A 15,744-nucleotide genomic window follows, 5' to 3' on the forward strand; every position below is an offset into this window, starting at 1 on the left:
GATACCATTCTTAAGGTAGAAAGCGAAGAACTAGAGAGCCTTTTGATGAAAGTGAAAGAGGAGAGAGAAAAGGTTGGCTTAAAACTCAACATTCAGAAAACTAAGATCAGGCCATCACTTCATGGCAAATAGATGGGGAAACGGTAGAAACAGTGACAGAGGTTTTTTTTTTTTTTGCGTGGGGTGGGGGTTCAAAATCACTGCAGATGGTGACTGCAGCCATGAAATTAAAAGACGCTTACTCCTTGGAAGAAAAGTTATGACCAACCTAGACAGCATATTAAAAAGCAGAGACATTACTTTGCCAACCAAGGTCCATCTAGTCAAAGCTATGCTTTTTCAAGTAGTCATGTATGGATGTGAGTTAGACTACAAAGAAAGCTGAGCGCCAGAGAATTGATGCTTTTGAACTGTGGTGTTGGAGAAGACTCTTGAGAGTCCCTTGGACTGCAAGGAGATCCAACTAGTCCATCCTGAAGGAAATCAGTCCTGAATATTCACTGGAAGGACTGATGCTGAAGCTGAAACTCCAATACTTTGACCACCTGATGCGAAGAGTTGACTCATTTGAAAAGACCCTGATGCTGGGAAAGATTAAGGCAGGAGGAGAACAGGATGACAGGATGAGATGGTTGGATGGCATCACCAACTCAATGGACATGAGTTTGAGTAAACTCCAGGAGTTGGTGATGGACAGGGAGACCTGGCGAGCTGCCGTCCATGGGGTCACAAAGAGTCGGACACAACTGAGCGACTGAACTATGTCAAGACTGTATATTGTGACCCTGCTTATTTAAATGATATGGAGAGTACACCATGAAAAAAATGCTGGCTGGCTGAAGCACAAACTGGACTCAAGATTGCCAGGAGAAATACCAATAACCTCAGATATGCAGATAACACCACCCTTAGGGCAGAAAGTTAAGAGGAACTAAAGAGCCTCTAGATGAAGGTGAAAGAGGAGAGTGAAAAAACTGGCTTAAAACTCAACATTCAAAAAACTAAGATCATGGCATCCAATTCCATCACTTCATGGCAAATAGATGGGGAAAAATGGAAATGGTGACAGACTTTATTTTCTTGAGCTCCAAAATCACTGCTGATGGTGACTGCAGCCATGAAATTAAAAGATACTTGCTCCTTGGAAGAAAAGCCATGACAAACCTATACAGCATATTAAAAGCGGAGATATCAATTTGTTGACAAAGGTCCATATAATCAAAGCTATTGTTTTCCCTGTCAGTTCAGTTCAGTTCAGTCGCTCAGTCATGTCCGACTCTTTGCGACCCCATAAATCACAGCACACCAGGCCTCCCTGTCCATCACCAACTCCCGGAGTTCATTCAAACTCATTTCCATCGAGTCGGTGATGCCATCCAGCCATCTCATTCTCTGTTGTTGCCTTCTCCTCCTGCCCCCAATCCCTCCCAGCATCAGAGTCTTTTCCAGTGAGTCAACTCATCGCATGAGGTGGCCAAGGTATTGCAGTTTCAGCTTTAGCATCAGTCCTTTCAATGAACACCCAGGACTGATCTCCTTTAGGATGGACTAGTTGGATCTCCTTGCAGTCCAAGGGATTCTCAAGAGTCTTCAACACCACAGTTCAAAAGCATCGATTGTAGTGCTAGAGAAGACTCTTGAGAGTCCCTTGGAGAGCAAGGAGATCCAACCAGTCCATCCTTAAGGAAATCAGCCCTGAACATTCATTGGAAGGACTGATACTGAAGCTGAAGCTCCAATACTTCGGCCACCTGATATGAAGAGCCAACACATAGGAAAAGACTCTGGTTCTGGGAAAAACTGAGGGCAGGAAGAGAAGAGGGCAACAGAGGATGAGATTGTTGGATGGCATTATCTACTTAATGGACATGAGTTTGAGTAAACTCCAGGAGATAGAGAAGAACAGGGAAGCCTAGCGTGATACAGTCCGTGGGGCAATGAAAGGTTGGACAAGAGTGAGCAACTAAACAACAACAACAAAAATAAAGTTCAATATACCTTTTTTGCTGTATGACTACATGGGATGTCTTTAAGGATAAGCAGTCACTCTGAAGTAATTGTGGTAAAGGGCTTCCAGTTATTCTAACAATTGTTATTTCAACAACAATGGCCCTCCTCCATCTTTTAAAGAATAAATAATCATTAAGAAATCAAGTATTCACTGGAAGGAGATTATTTATCACAAATTAAATTGATTTCAGGCATTTAGCTTTCCCAAGCTTAGACCTTTTTTTTTTTTTTTTCCCTTCCCTGTTATCTTATTGATAGAGTTGAGACTGATAGCTGGCCAAGGAAACCCCATCAGGTCAACACTTTGTAAAGAGAATTAACGGTCATGCCGACATAATAATCTCACTAAGTGCTTTAGTTCAACAATGAGAACCTAACTTAGGCAACCCCAGGCCAGTGTTTCCAGGTGCACAACTCAATCATCCCCAAATGGTGACAGAACCACCCAATAACATCATGAGAAAGGTCAGTCTACACACTTTTATCCCCAAGTACTATGTAGCTTTCAGATTTATACCCAACTTTGATACAGGCACTTGAACCAGACCTTCTGAATTGATGCTTTTGAGGAAGGAGAGAAAATGATCTGTTTCTTGAGAAGCAAGTTACTGTTGGTTTCCAGAAATTAGAAGACTTTAGTGACTTAACATCAACAACACAGTCAGAAAAAGTGGAAGTATTAGTTGTTCACTCATGTCCCACTCTCTGCTGGACTACCCATGGACAGCAGCTCAGCAGGCTCCTCCTCTTTCCATGGAATTCTCCAGTCAAGGATACTGGAGTGGATAGCTGCTCCCTTCTCCAGGGGACCTTCCCAATCCAGGGTTTGAACCCACATCTCCTACATTGCAGGCAGATTTTTTTTTATTATTTGAGCCATCAAGGAAGCCCTTATAATCAGAGTACTTTAATGATTGTAAAATAATTATTAATATTATCAAAGATAATAAACTAACAATATTTTCTGTAATTCACATTTCATAGAATTTTGTGACATAGTTTCAGATCTGCTTTCCTACCTTTGTCATATGCTCAGGAGATTTGGTAGCCAAAACAATTATACTATCTATTTTTTAAATGGTGCTTCCACCTCAGGTTACAAAAGTTCTTGTGCTATAACTTGTGATAAATATCAATATCTATTAAATTAAGTAAAATATAAATCTACCTAAAGTGCCAAGAAGTATTTGAAGTGCCTCTCCGACTCAAAAAGAACACTTTCATAATTTGAAAAGAAGGTACCATCATTGTATCACATTTCAGGAAAACAAAAGATGCTAGCTTTTGCATTTAAAATACTGTATTTGTTGGTGGTTTATGGGGTGTGTAGGAAAACCAGGAGTTACTGCTGAAAGACAAATTCCATGCAGCTATAACAGAATGTTTAAATAAGTTATTTTTTGAATGAGATCTTTTATGTCCCATGCAATTCAGTGCCTCAGGCTGTGAGCTCCTGTAACTTGGGTTGAAGGAAGTCTAGTTTCTGTTGAAACAAAAGTATAAGATGAATTATGTCAAGAGAAACCCTAGATTAATATGCTGTGCCCCGGCTTACTCATAGAGGTTTCTTTGTAAAATACCCTAAGGGTGTAGGCAAAGAGCAGATTCTAGTATTTCTGGTCAATTTCAAACAAACAAATGAAAATGACATAAAATGGCAGTAATATAGTCTTATGAGCATAGGGAAGCTTCATCCTTCTGTCAGCCTCTTTAACTTTTTCCAACTGTGTTTAGTTTTCTTCCTTTATTATTTATTGATATAGAAGCAAAGATTTTCTTTGCACTTATCTGCTGGCTGTACAAAAATTAAATCCCCAAGATAATAGCATACATCTGGTATGTCCCAATTTCTAAAGAATTTCTTTTTTATGTATATGCTTCTAAATTTCACCCCCTCAGTGAGACCCTCACGAACAAACACTCATTTCCTATCCCCTTTTCCTGTTTTATCCATCTCTAAAGACTTTATAATGGTCTAATGTACTGTAAACTTTACCAATTTGCTTTTTGGATTGCCTGGCTCTCTTTCACCCTAGATCATAAACTCCATGAGAGAAGGACTTTGGGTCTGTTTCGATCACTGCTAAAACCCCACAGGCTTAAACATTGACTGGCACATACCTTAACAGCACTGGTTTAGGGTTTTAAGAACTGGAATTCATAGGATAAATAAGAGAGGTGGAAAAGTACGTTGAATATACAACAGGGATTATGTGTGATCTTTATAGCATGTTTCTTCACTGATTCTGGATGGATAATTGATCCAGTGGAATTTTTTGAAATATTCAGTGTTTATTTCTTTAATACCATTCTCTCTACCTCTTTTCTAAGTTCCTATTTTGTCTCTCTCCAGGCACCCAATATTCTTTCCTGCCTTACTCCCCCATACAGTACTCACCTTGTACTTCTACTTCAGAAAGGTGAGTAAAAAATGTCTTCCTTTCTTTAAAATATAAAATGTCCCATGACTTCAGTTACCTCAATTATGATTCCTCCCTACATCTTTCTGCGAACTTCCTCTTCTTTGAGATTACAGTAGATAATTTTTGAAGCCATAGTTTAAACAAACTCATTTTTAACCTCTTCGACTCCCTAGTTTCTTTCTGCCAGTTTACCTGTTTTTCTTGTTAAATCAAACTAATCTTGAATTTTGAAGTATCGGAAGTGTGACAAACTCAAACAAAATACTTTGGACAGGTTTAAAGATCCATCCTTGGAAGCAGGACCTAGGATGATCCCAGTTTATCTGGGATTTTACCAGTTTTATCACTGCAAGCTCCACATCCAGGGAAAACTCAGTCTCAGACAAACAGATACCTGGTCATCACAACCAGACCTCAAAATATAGGCAAAGTTTCCTTGCCTAGAAACATACCTCTGGGCTTAGGTTTCTTAATTCATCCTAGTTTGTCTCCTTCTACTTCTACTCTTCTAGAACTAACAGAGTTTTGCACACCAACCATCATGGCAGTGCAGAACTGCCTCTGATGGTGGGAATGGAGAGTGAGAACTGGAAGGGATCTGATGTCTGTATAGCTACTCGGTTTTTATTTGCCATTATGGATGCTCATTCAGAATAACCCAAGCAAATCATCGATGCGACCCAAACCATAAGACAATCAAATGTAGAATTAAATGTTGTCTTATAATCAATAAACAAATATATTTAAAATACATTCTAATCCATAAGAAATAATGTGACTTCCATGCAAAAACAATTTGACACTGGTTATTGGAAGACTACAGCAAAGTTGTTTGTTGTTTTGGTTTGTATCACTGGTGGTGAATATTCTTCATTCATGAAGAAGTTTCTGGAAGTTTTTTAAGAGAGTAGTATCAGTTATACTATGTCAGGGTAGACATATAATCAGTCAGGGTAGATTCATTCTAACATTGAACTTAGCTCCAAGTGCCTCTGACTATTATTCTACATCCAAGGTTTATCTATGTTATGGAAAAAGCACTAGTTTAGAACTTAGCTTGATCCAATCCTAGCTTCACCTTGTCTCAGATGTGAGAACCTGAGCAATAAGAGAACATTCCTAAGGTGATCAATAAACAGGGAACAACAAGGTTTAACCTGCACATTCACATGGCTGTTGTTGGATCAATAAGATAAGGACCTTAGAAGGTTTTTTCATACATATAACATATTTTGACTATTTGGTAACATCAGTCCCTTATATGAAATTAAATAATGAAGCATGCATCAATTGATAAAAAAAAAACTGAATTATAGTAGTCAAAGTAGATGGTAGAGAGGCAGGGGCATTTAACTGGTATCAGTGTGTGTGCCTGCATGTGTGCTAAGTCCCTTCAATCCTATCCGACCCTTTGCGACCCTATGGAGTAGAGCCCGCCAGGCTCTTTTGTCCATGGGATTCTCCAGGCAAGAACACTGGAGTAGGCTGCCATGCCCTCCTCCAGGGGGCCTTCCCAACCTAGGGATTAAACCTGTGTTTATTACATCTCCTGCATTGGCAGGTGGGTTCTTTACCACTAGCACCACATGTGAAGCCCAGCAGTGTACATAGTTAACTAATCATGAACTATATCATCAAACACACAAAAAAGCAAGCAGTCAACAGTGGTTGGAGTACTGTAAGTTGGGCATGTGGAAACCTGTAAAGCAGAGAACTGCTAAATGGTTTGTTAGGTGACACGGCAGTGTGTCTTTGTTTATTTTTGTTCTTACCTTCTTCTAGGAGAATTTAAGGTTTTTCACAAAACTGAAAGTGGAAGAATAGGCACTGAGCTGGGTTTTTAAAAATGTAATCCTGAGTTCTTTTCCTTGAACCATAGAAGAAAATATGCTGTCCTGGGAGTTAGGAGGTCAGAGGTCCGCAAATAGCAGTCTGCTTTTTCTTGGGAAAATTACCTGACCTGTGTGCAAAAGTTTCCTCATTTGTAAAACAAGATTATATTAGTGTTAGTTTGTATTTTTCAAACTATTAGATGAAACAAATTAGACAAAAATAGTTCAAAGAGCAGAGTATATAATAAAGATAATTATTGTTTCTTGAAACATATTTCAGTTATGAGAGTGTGTGTTTGCACATACATATTGGGTCACAAATTAAAGTGTATTTCTTACAATGTTTCATGGTCAAAACCACTTTCTTTTTATGTTTTATTTTTTAGGTGTCTTGTAAGATTCTTTCTAACCCATTTCCTCCACTGATTCTATTATATCTTCCTTGGTTTTAAGATAAAAAGAAATAACCTAATCTTCAAGTATTTTCATCTTTTTCTGCTAACTCTTTTCTTTTTCCTCCCTAATCTCCATCCTTTCCCCCATTACTGCTTGTAAATACTTCAAAACACTATGTGAAGGATCACCTTTTTGTCACCACAAATTAATCTTAGTAATACTTGGCACTTGAATGAGGATCCAATTGAATATATGGTCCTCTAAGCGTAAAACTTAAAGTTAACAAATTTTATATCATCATCACTGTGTGTAGAAAAAAGCCAGTGGCAGCTCTAGAGTACCTATTTTTGATATTTCAAAATGTCCCTTTCAGTGAGATGCTTCCTAGAAGGCAGAAATAGACTCTGGGAAACAAAAGTGATCTAAAGAGCAAAATAATCATCACAAGCAGTGATCAGCAAAACAGAATCTTCTCTCCCTCCAATACACATATGTTCTGACTGAGATAAGCATGCACATACTTCAGTTACAAGCAAAACTTTCTTGAGAGACAAGTGGCAGGGAGCACTGAAGCTGAAAGCAATGTGACAACACAGTGGCACGCAATGGTGAGAAACAACTCAACCCTGTAATTAATTTCTATCATCAAAGTCCCATCAATATCACTTAGGTGGGTGACTCTGACAGAAGGGGAATATTACCTAGAGACAGATTTCCTACTTCAAAGGTTATAGTACTGTTTGCATATGTACTTTAGAAGAAATTATAAAAAGGTGAAAAATATGGAAGGCATTATGTATAACCTGAGAATAACTTAGCAGAGCATAAGTATATGTGCTTGACATTGGCTGTGGTAGATATTAAGCTTGACATATGTTTCCCCTCTAAAAAGAAAGGCAGAGGCTCAGTTCCCAAAATTGGATTGAGGGAAAAAAATGTATATTTAGGATCAATTTATTTAAGATCCTAGTGCTTTTTATTTGCTCTCTATAATGGTGAGTAATGAAGTATACAAAATTGCCTCAAAGTGGAGCCATTATTATAGAAAATAGAAAAGAAGGAGAAATGGTATTAGACATAACCAATTATCTTTAGGAGACAATCAATTAAATAGACACAGAAAAGACAATGTAGAAAAAAATTCCCTTTGCAGCTATACCAATATGGCTAAAGAAAACAAAATTGTAGAATAGTGGTCGTCATGAAGAAAGCTATATGAAAAGCTGTGAAATTTTCCCTTAGACTCAAAATAAAGTTTCTTTCCTCCTAACCAAAGTCTGACAAATGATTTATTTGGAAGACTGTTCTGAACTCCCCCTGTTGAGAAACACCACACCTTAGAATCCTCTCTGTCCAAGATATATTATTGCATAACGTTTACTGTATCTTTAAAGCATACACACATCACTTAAAATGATTTCTAATCCGCAAACTAGATATCCATTTCACTCCCTTCCTTTGAAAATCTGAGTAAATTCCAAGTAATGAAATAAGGATAACACTATTTTGTAAGATATGATAGGCTCTGGTATTAAAATTACAAACAATTTGAACTTAGATGCATGAAATAAATCAAACTTTTGAAATACTTCCTTCAGACAAAATCAGTGTAAGCAACAAAATGACCCTTTGTTGTGTATTTCTGACTTTTAAATTAAATTTTCACCCTGACAAAATATAACTTAAATATTCCTCAAGTATATGTATGAATAACATGGTGACATTTTCTTTAGCATTCAAAGGGAAAAAAAAACTGTGTAAAAGGTGATAAGATGAGTTGTTTGTGGAAAAGAAACTCATATTTCTTCTTTGCCTCAGGGACACCATCTTCTTTTTTCTAACTCAATTTTTACATAAGTTTTTAAATTTTCTCATTGGAAGACTAAAAATCAGTTGAGGGTAAAGTGATAGAATTTAAATATCATACTCTCTGCAGGCAGGTAAAGTTCAGAGCTCAGATTCTATGGTATATGTACCAGATGTGGCAATAGCATTTATTTGTTAAGTCAACAAATATTTTTGAGTGTCTAGATTACACCAGATATTATAACAGACAATATGGTAGGCACTAGGAATATAGTAACGAATATGACATCTATGATCCTGGATGGAGGGGTGAGAAAAACAAAAGATAAACATACTTTAGTAATTAGAAAGGATGAGTGCAATGAAGGAAACAAATAGGATTTTGTAAAAGAAGATAACAGGCAAGGACCAGATCTAGATGGAAAAGTCAAGGACATCTCTCAAGGTGATATTCAGGCTAACATATCAAGATGAAGCAGCCAAGGGAAGACTGGGAATAGAGATTTCTCAGAGTAGAAAAGTAGCTTATCCATAGTCATGAGTCTGGAGAGGGCTTGTAATGTTGTAGTAACAGATAAAAGGCTAAAGCGACAGACACAAAGGTGGACTTCCGCAAATGGTGCACAAAAGAAAGAAAGCATGAAGTAATTTGAGAAATTAGCTCATGGCCTGTTTATACAGTATTTCTTGATAAACTCTAGTAACAAGTTAATGTTTTATTCTAAATGGAATAGAAGCCATTGAAAAATATTAGTCAGAAACATTGTAGCTGATGATTTTTCATATATTTTTTATCTACTTCAGAAATAATTGTTTCAAACTAATACACATAACTGATGTACACATAACTGAGGGACAAAAAGTAGTTGAAACACTACAGTAAAATATGGACAGTTACACTAAGAAAACGTAAATATCATACTGGATATGGCATGGAAAAAGCATATAATGTTATTTAAACACAGTGATTTGAATATATTGTAAGATTAGGTTTGCTTTCCACCCTTCTAGGTGATAAAACTAATTACAAATGTGTCAATAATGAAGCAGAGAGCTGACAATACAGGTCTTTCGCTAAATAGCTCTTAAAACTATGACTTAGAAATGGTTTTCAGTTCAGTTCAGTTCAGTTGCTCAGTCGTGTCCGACTCTCTGCGACCCCATGAATCAGGAGATAGTAAATCTGAGAACGGCTAGTTCGGTTTATGTCTAGTCTTGGTTTGTTTACTTGCGTGTTTGTTTCTATCCTTATTCTTCAAATATTTGAGGGTTTTGTGTTGTGGGGGAGGGTTGTTTTGATTTTAATTGTAATGTGGTATTATATTACTTTTAGGTGTACAAAATAGTGGTTCAACATTTATATATTGGGTTGGCCAAAAAGTTCGTTTGGGTTTTTCCATTGCATCTTAATAAAAAATAGTTGTATATCTTGACTAAAAATTCTCTTAACACACAGACTAAAATAAATTTCAAAAAGTTAAAGTAAGTCGTGAAATAGAGAGAGGGAAGAAAAAAAAACTAGAAAAGTTTGGCGGGAACTAGGTTAGGAGAAAATTTATCAGATCTCTGAATAAGGAAACATTTCCTCAATACTAAAAATCAAGAAACTTTAATGATGTTCATTTTGTCTTAATAACAAGAAACATACTGATAAAAGGACATAAACATGTAAAAAACACTTAAAACTAGTAAAAAGAGTAAAGAAAATATTTGCAACTAATAAGATAGATAAATAGTTAACATTCTTACTTTGTAAAGGAAAACAGCACAATATGCAAAAAAACGGGACAAGAATATGAATAGAAAATGCACAGAGGAAAAATTATGAAATAGCTAACATATTTGTTTTAAACTCAAGCTAACTAGTAATCAAATTACTGTAACTGAAAACAAAAAGACACCATTTTCCACCTACAGAATTTGCAATGAATAATCAAAGTATCAAAGTCAACAGTCTCAAGGATGTGGTAAATTAAGCATTCTTTTCCACCATAACTTGGAATGCAAATTGGTCCATCTTTCTTGAAAAAGAGTTTAATACCATGTATCAAATCTGGAAAATATTCAAACCTTTTTACCCTGTAATTTCACATCTAGAAAGGTATCTGGATAAACTAATAACGAATATATTAAAACTTTGAGTGCAATGATATTCATTTCACTGCTTATCTTAATAACAAAAGTTAGAAATAAGACAATAGAAATGACAAATAGCATCGGAATGGTGAGGAGGCTGGGTCATGTTCATGCTTCACAGTAACATGCAACTGATAAAATATTTTAGAAGAATTCTTAGTGATATTAAAAAATATCAGTGATATATTATGCTGCATAAAAACAAGGATAGTAACTATACTCAGAGAAATAAGAAAAATATATCTTTAAGAAAATACACCAAAATGCTAGCAATTTTATATAAATGATTGTTTATCAGTAAATGTATTATTTGTTCTGTACACTTTCCTATATTCCTTATTTTGTTTAAATATTACCTTTAAAGCCAACAATCTATGACAACACACAAACATTTCTATTAATAATATTATTTAAAAGATAAGTTCTCTATGGGCTTTAAATAAAATACATGTATAAGCTCTCTCTAAAAACAATCATCAAAATATTTTAAAGTTGCCATATCTTTCTGATTCATCTTATTATAATACAAATATTTTATAAGATTCAAACTCCACTCAGAGGGAGGATAAGGCAAGGAGGGATGTGGGAGGGGGGTTCAAGATGGGGAACACATGTACACCCAGGGCAGATTCATGTCAATGTATGGCAAAACCAACCAATATAATATTGTAATTAGCCTCCAATAAAAAATTTAAAAAAAAAAAGATTCAAACTCCAAGTGGCCCTCTATTACAAGTATTTCTATTATTATTTGACAGTCTTTTAGCAAATTAAAGAAAGAATTTAGTGAATAGTTTTTAAAACAGTCTGAAAAAATGTTCTTGCAACATTTTTAAACATTACTATGGAAATAAATATGGACTTTTTTCCAGTTTCATGTACAAAACAATAACACTGCATGAAGACCAGAAAATAAACAGGATAAGAAAAAAGAAAAATCTGCCTTCATATAGTATTCAAACTGAGAATACAAAAAGGAAACGATGACCTTAAACAATGAAAATAAATTGGATTTCTGAAAGCCTTTAGTTTTAATAATCTACAATGTTATTAGCATTAGGGAAAATTAAAATGTACAAACTTTACTTTGTCAGTGCAACATTATTTTAATTGGTTTTCTTTATTTTGAGATAATGGACACTGAAGTCATATTTTCAGGATTTTATGAAGACTGGAAGCTTGACCTGAAGCAGAGTTTTACTCAGTGAATTACTTGCATCATCTTAAGTTATTTGATGCCTCTAAGAATCAGTTTTAATTTATTAACAAGGTTAATACTATACAAACTACTTATTATACATTCCGATCCCCAAATGCATTTATTATGCTTTTTCTATTGCTCCTAAACTTTCTGAATGAGATTAATATTCTAATAGAAATTTATTTCTGTCTTTATAATTCTGGATAATAATAACCAAACGATATCTTTTTTCCAAGGAAAGTGACTACGTGAGCGCGTGCTCAGTGGATACATTAGCTTCACTGTATCCAACCAATTCTTTGCAACCTCAGAACTTATAGTTCACCAGGGTCCTCTGCCCATGGAATTTTCCAGACAAGACTACTGGGGTGGGTTGCCATTTCCTACTCCAGGGGATCTCCTCAACCCAGGGGTCAGACTCACATCTCCTGCACTGTAAGCAGATTCTTAGCCACTGTGCCATCTGGGAAACCCAAGGAAAGTGACTACATATTAAAACAAAAATTATAAAGTTTTATTTTAAAATATTTGTACAATTATATATACACAATACGTCAAGGTTGTGTATGTATAGTAATATTGTATATATTTAATAACATTCCATTGTGTGTGTGTATACATGTATGAATATTATTCATTCATCAGAAAGAAGAAATCTGCCATTTCCAATAACATGAGGACTTTGAGGGCATTATGCTAAGTGAAATAAGTCAAACAGAGAAAGACAAATACTGTATGACATTATGTATATGTGAAATCCTTAAAAAGTCAAACTTGTAAAAGTAAAGTAGAATGGTGGTTACCAGTGCCTGGGGACTAGGAGAATTAGAGATGTTGGTCAGGAGGAGCAAATTTCCAGTTAAAAGACACGTAAGTTCTGGGGACTTAATGCACATGCATTATGACAATAATTAACAGTACTGTATTACATATTTGAAAATAGTTGAAAGACTAGATCTTAAATGTTTTCATCACAAAAAACAAAATGGTAATTATGTGGTATAATGGAGATATTACTACTACAGTGGTAATCATATTGCAATATGTAAATGTATCAAGTCAACAATATACCTTAAACTTATACAATGTTATATTTCAACTGTATCTCAATAAACCTGGAAATAGTAAATTAAAATAGTTAGCTAGAGGGAGAGCAAAGGTTCAGGATGAGTGATAAAAATAAAAGTTAGTCTTTTTTCAAAAATATATAAGCAGATAAATAAAATTAAAAATAAATTTAAAATGTAGAGGATAAAAGAAGAACTGAGATAGGTTATTGAAATCACGCAATTCGAATGTAGGGAGATTTCATGTAGACCAATGCTCTGCTAAAATAGGAGATTATTCTGAAATATTCTCAAAAATGTTTCCCCAACCTCAATGAGGAGATAGAAAATTGTGGACTTACAGGTGGCATGTGATGTCTCTCAAGTTACAGGTCCAACTCACAGATTACTCCCTTTTCAGACTTTTCAATGCCATGCTAATGGCCTTACAAAAAGACCTCTCCAAAATGAGAACAAGACCTATTAATGCAATTGCAACAATGCCGAGTCAAAGCATAATGGAACCAGAAGAAGGAAAATAATGAAGAATACTGATTATGTTATTTATTTAATTTTTTCATATTTCCGTCATCGTTAGTGTTTTATATTATTTTTTAATATTGCATTGATATATCAACCTTGATTATTGACTGTTTGGCATCCCCTTAAATTTTGCATGTAAAGTGAGTACCTTACTCACCTCACCTAGCCCCAGCTCTCAGTTATAATTTCTGCTTTGTTTCTGGTTAGTATTATTTGACAAATGCATCCTTAACATGCTTTAGTATGTTGTTTCTTTTCACAAAGAAAACAACCATGCCTGTAGAAGCAGAATTAATTTCAGAAGACGTATATAACTGAAAGAAGTTCTTATCATATGCAAATAAGGCAAGGATTATATTACCAGGTTTTGTGCTTCAGCACAAAAACTGTACAACCTGCAGTACTTTGTTCCCATCTTAAGTTGGGCAGAATTCCACCAATCATCAATACCTGGTAAAACAATTCTTGCCTTGTATGGGCACAAACAAAACCTTGTGCACATCAGGACCCAGGAGAAAGGAGCAGTCACCCCACAAGAGACTGAGCCAGACTTGCCTGTGAGTGTTCAGGAGTCTCTGGTGGAGGTATGTGTCAATAATAACCTGCTGGGTGGTAAGTATACCGACTGCAGCAGTCCTGAGAGGCACATCATGTTGGCAAACGTACTTTGGCCTCAGGCCAAACTACAGGGAGGGAACATAGCCCCACCTATCATCAGAAAATTGGTTTAAAGATTTACTGAGCATGGCCTTGCCCAACAGAGCAAGACCCAGTCCCCCACAGCCAGTCCCTCCAATCAGGAAGCTCCCACAAGCCTCTTATCCCCAGCCATCAGACAGAAGAATGAAAACCATAATCCCAGAAAACTAACCAAACTGATCACATGGGTCACAGCCTTGTCTAACAATAAAACTATGGGCTATGCTATGCCACCCAAAACAGACAGGTGATGGTGGACAGTTCTAACAAAGTGTGGCCCACTGGAGATAGAAATGGCAAACCACTTCAGTGTTCTTGCCTTCCAAACCCCATGAAGAGTATGAAAAGGCAAAAAGATATGACACTACAAGATGAACTCCCCTGATCAGTAGATGTTCAGTCTGCTACTAGAGATGAGCAGAGAAATAGCTCCGGACAGAATGAAAAGGCAGAGCAAATGCAGAAACAACACCCAGCTGTAGATGTGTCTTGTGGTGAAAGTAAATTCCGATGCTGTAAAGAACAATATTGCATAGGAACCTGGAATGTTAGGTCCATGAATCAAGGTAAATTGGAAGTGGTCAAACAGGAGATGGCAAGAGCGAACATCAATATTTTAGGAATCAGTGAACTTAATGGACAGGAATGGTCAAATTTAATTCAGATGACTATTATATCTACTACAGTGTGCAAGAATCTCTTATAAGAAATGGAGTAGCCCTCATAACCAACAAAAGAGTCCAAAATGCACTACTTAGGTGCAGTCTCAAAAACATCAGAATGATCTCAGTTTGTTTCCAAGGCGAGCCACTGCATTTCACAGTAATCCAAATCTATGCTCCAACCACTAATGCCGATAAAGCTGAGGTTGAATGGTTCTATGAAGACCGACAAGACCTTCAGAAACTAACACTAAAAAAGATGTCCTTTTCATCATAAAGGACTGGAATGCAAAAGTGGGAAATCAATGCCTGGAGTAAAGGCAAGTTTGGCCTTGGAGTATAAAATGAAGAAGGGCAAAGGCTAACAGAGTTTTGCCAAGTGAACGCACTGGTCATAGCAAACAGCACCCCCATCAAACAACAAGAGACAACTCTACACATGTACATTACCAGTACAACACTGAAATCAGATTATATACTTTGCAGTCAAAGATGGAAAAGCTCTATACAGTCATCAAAAACAAGACCAGGAGCTGACTATAGCTCAGATCATAAACGCCTTATTGCAAAATTCAGACTTAAATTGAAGAAAGTAGGGAAAACCACTAGGCCATTCAGGTATGACCTAATTCAAAACCTTTAGGATTATACAGTGGAAGTGACAAATAGATTCAAGGGATTGGATCTGATAGAGTGCCTGAAGAACTATAGAAATTTATAACATTGTACAGGAGGCACTGATAAAAACCATTCCAAAGGAAAAGAAAAAATGGAAAAAGGCAAAGTGGTTGTCTGAGGAGACCTTACAAATAGCTGAGAGAAGAAGAGAAGTGAAAGGCAAAGGAAAAAAGGAAAGATATACCCATTTGAATGCAGAGTTCCAAAGAATACCAAGGAGAAATAAGATAGCCTTCCTCCGTGATCAATGCAAAGAAATAGAGGAAAACAATAGAATGGGAAAGACTACAGTTCTCTTCAAGAAAATTAGAG

The sequence above is a fragment of the Moschus berezovskii genome, chromosome 10, assembly GCF_049115385.1.
Source record: "Moschus berezovskii isolate FMDL1 chromosome 10, NW_MosBer_1.0, whole genome shotgun sequence".
Classification (NCBI taxonomy): Eukaryota; Metazoa; Chordata; class Mammalia; order Artiodactyla; family Moschidae; genus Moschus; species Moschus berezovskii.